Source organism: Leucopleurus acutus, assembly GCF_964270905.1.
Source record: "Leucopleurus acutus genome assembly, chromosome: 6".
Lineage (NCBI taxonomy): Eukaryota > Metazoa > Chordata > Mammalia > Artiodactyla > Delphinidae > Leucopleurus > Leucopleurus acutus.
Window position 1 is genome coordinate 110,252,876 of NC_139149.1, and position 6,931 is coordinate 110,259,806.

The window sequence follows — 6,931 nt, forward strand, 5'->3', positions numbered from 1 at the left end:
AAAAAAATGCCAAGAGGCACTGCCTAAGCCGAGGTGTGAGAAGCCTCTGGAAGAGGAGGAACCATCTCACGCAGCAGACATTCTGAGCTTGGCATCACACAGGGACAGCCAGCATCTGAAAAGGGCTGTCACGGCTTCATGTGCTTCTGGGGTTTAGGATTCAGAACTACTGCCCACAGAAAAGAAGGTGGCGCTGGACACCTTCCTATTTCAGGACTTGTGGGTTGGGAAGGCCCAGCCTAGGAGACCTCAGCCCCTGCCTGCGTGTCCTCAGGGACGGTCAGCGGGGCGCGCCCGCGATGTTGCTCCTTGGCCTGAGCTTCTCTGCGCCTGGCCTCCACAGGGATTTGGGTCAGCCTTGGGATGCATCACTCCCAAGGGCCCTGTGAGCAGAGATTTCCCCGGGGTGGCCCAGCTCCAGGGCAGGAAGAACCAAGACTCAGCCATGGGCCCCAGGTGGCTCTCAGCAAAAACCCGTGCACATTCCAGACATTCAGAAAAGTCTGGGCTGAAAGGCAGCCTGGCAGATTCCGCTCCCTGCCCAGGAGGGACTAGGAGAGCCCACGAAAGACTGAGGCACGGGCTGTTTCTACAGGCCTGGCCCGCCGGGGCTTTCAGGCATCTACAGGAATAGAAACTCTCCAAAGTGGGTCGGGGGAATTTATCCCAGCAAACTCTGTCTCTGGGCAAGTCACCTGGCCCTCCAGAGCACGGGTTCCTCGTCATTCGGTGAAGAGCTTGACAGAACCCTTTAAGTTCTCACCATCTCCGATCCAGTCACACTCATGCTTGTGCTATGGGTAGAACCAAGTTCACTCACTGCCCTGGGCCATGGAACCCAAGCCGGCCTGGGCTCAAGGCGGGGCAGCGGGCAGTCCTTCCCCAGGCGAGGCCACCCCAGGCCCCTGGCCCAATCTAAGCCGAGGTGAGGCGGCCAGGCCAGGGCACCCTGGGTGAAGCTGCAGGAGGCCAGGAACCCATGGGGAAAGCAGCAGGGAGGTGATGGGCAGGTGTCCAGGGCCTGCGGTGTGGGAGCTCCGGGAAGGGGTCAGCCTCGAGGGGCCCGCAGAGAAGGACTCACAGCTCAGGCCCTCCTCAAAGGGAGCCTTACCCACCTCCCGTTCTGGCTATCTTTTTTTGTTCTTGTTAATGGATATTTCTGTGTTTTACTACTGTTGCTTTTTATTTTAAATTTGGAACGCAAACACGTGATTCAAATACACACGTAAACATACAGTAAAACGTCTGTGCCCAGCACCCACCTACCCTCAGGGTGTCGCTGATTGCAGCTTCTATCAGTTTCTATACAAGCATGTACACATATGTGGGTCCTTATTTTCTCCCTTTTAATGCAAACACAAGTCATCTTCCACCTCCCTTTCTTGAAGACCTTTGCTAACGACCCTCAGCAAGGGAGTGGGCCCCTGGCAGGGGAACGTGTGGTTCAGGGAGGCTCAGAGCGCGCTGGCTCGTTAGGAGCAGACCAGGGACTTGCCCAGGGCCGACCCATGGCTCCGGCTTCTCCATCCAGCTCCATCCAGAGCTGCCCACTGCTGTGGGGGTGGAAGGCGGGGGGGAGTGGTGTGCATTGCCGGCTGTAAGTGCTGGGTCACAGTCACGTAGGATGCCTCCCAACCCTGCCGAGAGGAGCTACTCAGGGAACAGGGGGAGGGACAAGGTGGGGAAGGAGGATTCTAGAGGCACAGAGGACAGCCAAGGGCAGTCACGAGGATGGAGGAGCGTGGCGTTTGGGGGGATCTGGGGGTTTCTCTGCAGAGTCAAAGGGCTGGAGGGCTGGCCAGACAGCAGCAGGGGCAGGGGTGCTCAGGGGCCCCAGGGAACCTATGCACTGGATCAGAATGTCATACAGGAAGCTGTCCAATAAAACAGAATGCTCTGACATAGTCCAGAGCTTTTCTTCTCACACCCAGCCAAAACAGGACCAGCAACCATGGGCTGGGGCAGTTCAAGAATTGGACACAGAACAGACCCACTCGGGGGGCAGTGTGGGGTGAGGGCAACAGCAGTAACAGGAAGGAATCAGGAAGGGAAGGGGGTGGCGGGTGGTTTGAGGGAAGGGTCGTTGTCATCAGAGGCAGCCTGATTCCGGAGAGAGCCTCAGGCGGGCCGGGCTCAGTAATCGCTTCCCATGCAGCCGCTCTGTAAATTTGGCTCGTTGCCTAACTTCTGTAACTTGGGGGTCAGACATTCATTCAATCAACAAACTCCTTACCAGGCAGTGGTGCTCAAGACAGACAGCAGGACCTGCCTCAGAACACTGCTTTTAGGAGTCGGCACGACCGCAGGGCTCAGAGCACCAGCAAGTGTCTGGTACTTCACAGTGCTGAGACCCCTCGGCCCCCATTGATGTTATGTCTGCCTCAAGGGTCTCTTAGGAGAAAAGGAAAGCAGCAACGTGGAGAATGAAACCTTCCTGATAGAAGCGGATGGGGTCCCAGACATGAGGCAGCCTGGACAGAGAGGGGAGGGCAGGAGAAACTGAGGACGGAAAGGCAGGGAGGCACCCTCAGTGCCACACCTCCAGGCTCTGCCACAGATCTGTCCCTAAACCCAGCCTGTGCATTTAACCTGCCTAACTCAGTCCACTGGAGCACAAATGAGGCCCTTTCCGGGGGGTCTGAACCAAGTCCCTGAGGACCACCCCACCAGGTCCCCTAGTTGTTGGCAAGTCAGCTGAACCGTAGTAGCACCCACAGAGACCGACAGCATGCAGCCTCCCTGAAAGTGGGCACGTGGGTAGCTGACAGCATCAAGGTCTAGACGCTTCCTAGCGAGTAGAACCTACTAGGGCACAGCAGCCCTTTAGGATTCATCCATTCCCCTCCCACACGCCCCTTCCGGCTCTCGCTAGAAATGTAGTGCAAGGTTAAGGCAGAAAGTTCTGGGTGCTCAGATACCTGGGTGTGGGCTTTCCCTTCAGTTCCTGTCATGACTCTGGCCATTTCTTCAGAGCTCTTGCCCCCCACCATTGTCCTCCCTGTTGCTGCTTTTGGCCCTAATGTGATCTGGAGTCCCCCGAGGGTGCAGGACTCAGACAAGGTGGACTCCAAGGCAGATGCCGAAATTCCTCAGCATCAGAGGGGCCCTTCGCCATGAAGGGTGTAAAGACCACAGGGCTCTAGAAAAGATGGGCGTCCAAAGCTTCCCCTCCACAAGGGAGGAAGGGTTCTGTGATTTATGTGTAAGCAGGGCCAACACTTCGAGGAAGCATCTGAATGGAGATGCCTCCAAGTTACCACCCCTGGCTTTCTTGTCCAGGTTCTCCAAGGCCCCTCGGGGGTCTGGCCCTCAAGGGGGAGAGTGTCCTGGGCTGAGCCATGGAGGGAGCTTCCTGGCCTTTCCGCCTCCAGCTTGGCATCCAGGGCCCCAGTCTCCCTCCTGCCGGGGCCCTGGGGGCTTCTCACCTCTGGCCTCCGGGGCTCCATGACACCTGCCGGAGGTCACAGCTCCCAGTTACACTCTATGTTTCCCGGGGACATGATGGAGTGGGGGAATGGTGGACCCTTTTGGAATAGTCTACTCTTCATATTTCCTGTTGCATAAAGTGCACTCTGTCCTTAGCCCACGTGTCCAATGGGAGTGTAATAATCTCTTTCACGCTTTAGTTACTAAATATCTGTCCTACTTATTTTTTGTGAGTGTTTTCTCCTCACTTCATTCTTTCCCAACCCTCCCCCACTGACACACATTTTTATCTTTGCTGCATGAAAATTGTCAATTGGGGTATAATGGTATGTCCTTTTGTTCCCATGAATTGTATTGCAGTGCTTAATAACCAATACATCTTCACCCCTCTACAGCTGGAGTCAGCATGGTGTTCATTTCCTTCCTGGAAATCTTTGAATTCATTTTGATTAAAAAAATTTTTAATCCTGAGTTGGAGGATTAAAAAAGCTTCTCCAATACCGAGGGCCTGACAGGTCCCTCTAAGAGTGAAGCCGACCCTCCTATTTTCATACAAAAACGCTTTGTCCCCAGAGCCTGTTGCCCGCAGCTGTGGTGCTTCCACGTCTGCTCTTTATTGTCATCAAATATCTTCCCAGTCACTCCCCGCTCGTAGCTCAGTCTCCATCCCTGGACACCCCGCCCCTCAAGGAGACCTCAGCAATGCCAGGACGGCATCGTGCACCGTTTACACAGGCAGTCCTGAGGGTCAGTCCGGGGGCTACGCCCTTATAAATAAAATCAGTTCATTCTCCAAACAAACCGTGAGGCGTGTACTATCATTAGCCTCATTTACAGACGAGGAGACTGAGGTGCAGCAAGGTCGAGTCACGGGCCCGCGTGTGCGCCAGGAGCACAGCTGGACCTGGTCGTCAAGCCGCGAGCCCAGGTTCGTACCTGCTGGGCCTGGCGCTCAGTGCACACCTGCACCACTTCACGGCATCCTCGCAAAGCCCCACGAGGCAGGGCCCGTGAGCACCTCCAATTCATGGGTGCGGAAACAGAGACACAAGAGGTTAAACAGCGCACCCAAGATGACCCAGTTATTAAGAAGCTGAGCTGCAGCGCAAACCACACCTGCCTGACTCCAGAGGCCCCAAGGTAGCTGCTACCCTCACCGCCTTTTAATTTCCACGTGCTGCTCTCACAGTGTGACCTACTCCTCTTCACGCCTCCTGCCTCTGGGCGCCCCCAACCCCACAGCCCCTGAAAGCTCCCCTCTCCCTCGAGCCCTCCCTCCACCCGCTGCACCCCCTGCCTCTCCACTGCCCAGTTCATCCCCAGCCCGTGTCAGTCCCCACCCCTGCTGCACTCCACCCCCAGGCCACTGAGCCAGCGGAAAACACTCCAAGAGGCAAAGGGAGCCGCTCTAAACGGTGGTCTTGGAGCACCAGCACCGCTTCCTGGTGCGAGATAGACCCACCCCAGCCTCTCCCATATCTCCTTCAGCCCTCCCCAGGACCCCCACCATCCACGATGCCTTTGCCTCCAACGTCACAGAGAAAACCTGGCTCATCGAGCATGAACCTCAGACCCCTCGTCCTCACAACGGCATGGTCTGCACCCAACCAACTTCCGCAAAGTGTTTCTGTTGCTTAGAGAAACTCACCTCCCAACTCTAGCCCACCTCACCTGTCTCCGCGGGGAACCTGCCCCATCAAGTTGTCACCGCTGTTTATGAGGGGTGTCCGTAGGGCATAGAAAAATGTTAGGGGATGTTACAAGAACAAAACTGCATTCCCTGCTTATTGGTTTTGAAGGTAGACAATTACAAATTGGATGGATACCTGTTCTATAATCTAAGGTGACCAGAAACCTTAATTTATGTATGATATGATCTTTACAGAGATTTCTGTAAAGGAACATTAACTTCTGTTACCTAACACACATAGTGTTATACGAAGGGAAAGCTATGACGGAAGGAAAAGTTTTCAGTGTTCATTAAAATAATTGGATCTGCACCTCTTCTAAATGAAAAGAACATGGGTATGAATATTTATAAGACGAAAGCACAGAGGCCTCGGATTAAACAACATTCTCAAAGTTCTGAACTCAAGACAGTGTTAATCACAAGGACAGTCTCCACGTGGGGCCGAAGGTCTCCAGGTCCACGTCTTCCAGCCCAGATGCATCTGCAGCCTGGATCTCTTGCTTAGGCCCACCCTCCATCCTGGTCCAGGACTCCTCATCCCATTCCCTGATCCCATCACTTCCCAGCCTCCGGCAAAAAAAAAAGCACACTTTGTTCGAGTCCAAACACTGCCTCTGATGGTCTCCTTCCAGGCCTCGGTTTCCTCATCTCTACTATGGGCACAGCTGTGCTGCAAGCACGGCCTATGGTCATCTTACTCTCTCTCTCTAGAATTATCTGATCCTAAGGTCTGGGGAAACAGAGGCAGACAGAAGTCCAGGGTCAGACTCTCACCTTGTTCATTGGAAACAATGAAGAAAAAGCAACCCTAATGTTATTCGGCTGTCCCCAGCCCGTCGCCTTCCCCTCCGCCTTCCCTTGCCTCTTCCCCCTTACCTGCTCCCCTCTACCCCTGCCTGCTGCAGGCCCCTGCTCTCGGCCCTCAGCCTGGCCCTCCTTCTTCCCCTCACCCAGCCAGGCTCCCAGCTCTCAGCAGCATGCCCTCTCCTAACTTTGGAGCCTGCAAGGCCCACTGCCTCCACTGATCCCCTGGAGTCCCCTGCTCCCCCTGCCTCGCCAGTCCCCCTGCCCTGCCAGTCCCCCTCCCCCGCCAGTCCCCCTGCCCCCGCCGGTCCCCCCCAGTCCCCTCCCCCCGCCAGTCCCCCTCCCCCCCACCCTCTTCCCTTGCCGCCTGGCCTCCCTCCCTGCTCCTCACTCCTCCTTTGTCCTGAATCCCTCTTCTGGCCCCCCTCTGGCCTCCAGCCATCTGGGCAACCTGCTCACCTGTCCCTACATCTTTCCCACCCAGTCACCTCCTCTCGTCATCTCCCCTCCTTTGGGCCATCGTGCAAACCATCCCAGAAGCCTGGTGCCCCTGCCAGCAGGCCCCTGGGCCTCTGGGAGCTTTGTGAGTTGGGCACCTCCTGGGCTCAGGGAGAGCCTGGTGGGCCCGCCAGTGCTCCAGGAAGCCCCCATCCCAGTTCTCATCCATCCATCTGGGGGTCTGACCTGTGTCACCTGGTGGCTGCCCCTCCTTGGGATCAGGCCACAGGGGGTAACACGCTCCTCTGTGTCCACTCTGGGGTCCCTCCAGGCTCTCCTAGCCATCATTGGAAAGGGGTGTCTGGACTTGATGGACTCAGGACATCTTTCCCTGCAGGGTCCTTCCTTTCCAGGTGGCCAGGCACAGACAGCCTCATTCAGGAGGAGCAACTGCGTCTGGTGGCTGGTACGTACCCCACGCTCCAAACCAGGTGCTGGCTCCTGGGGGTCCCTTTGGCAGAGCAAAGGAGGCCTGAGTAGGGGAGGCTATGGCAGCAGGAGGAGGGGTGATGC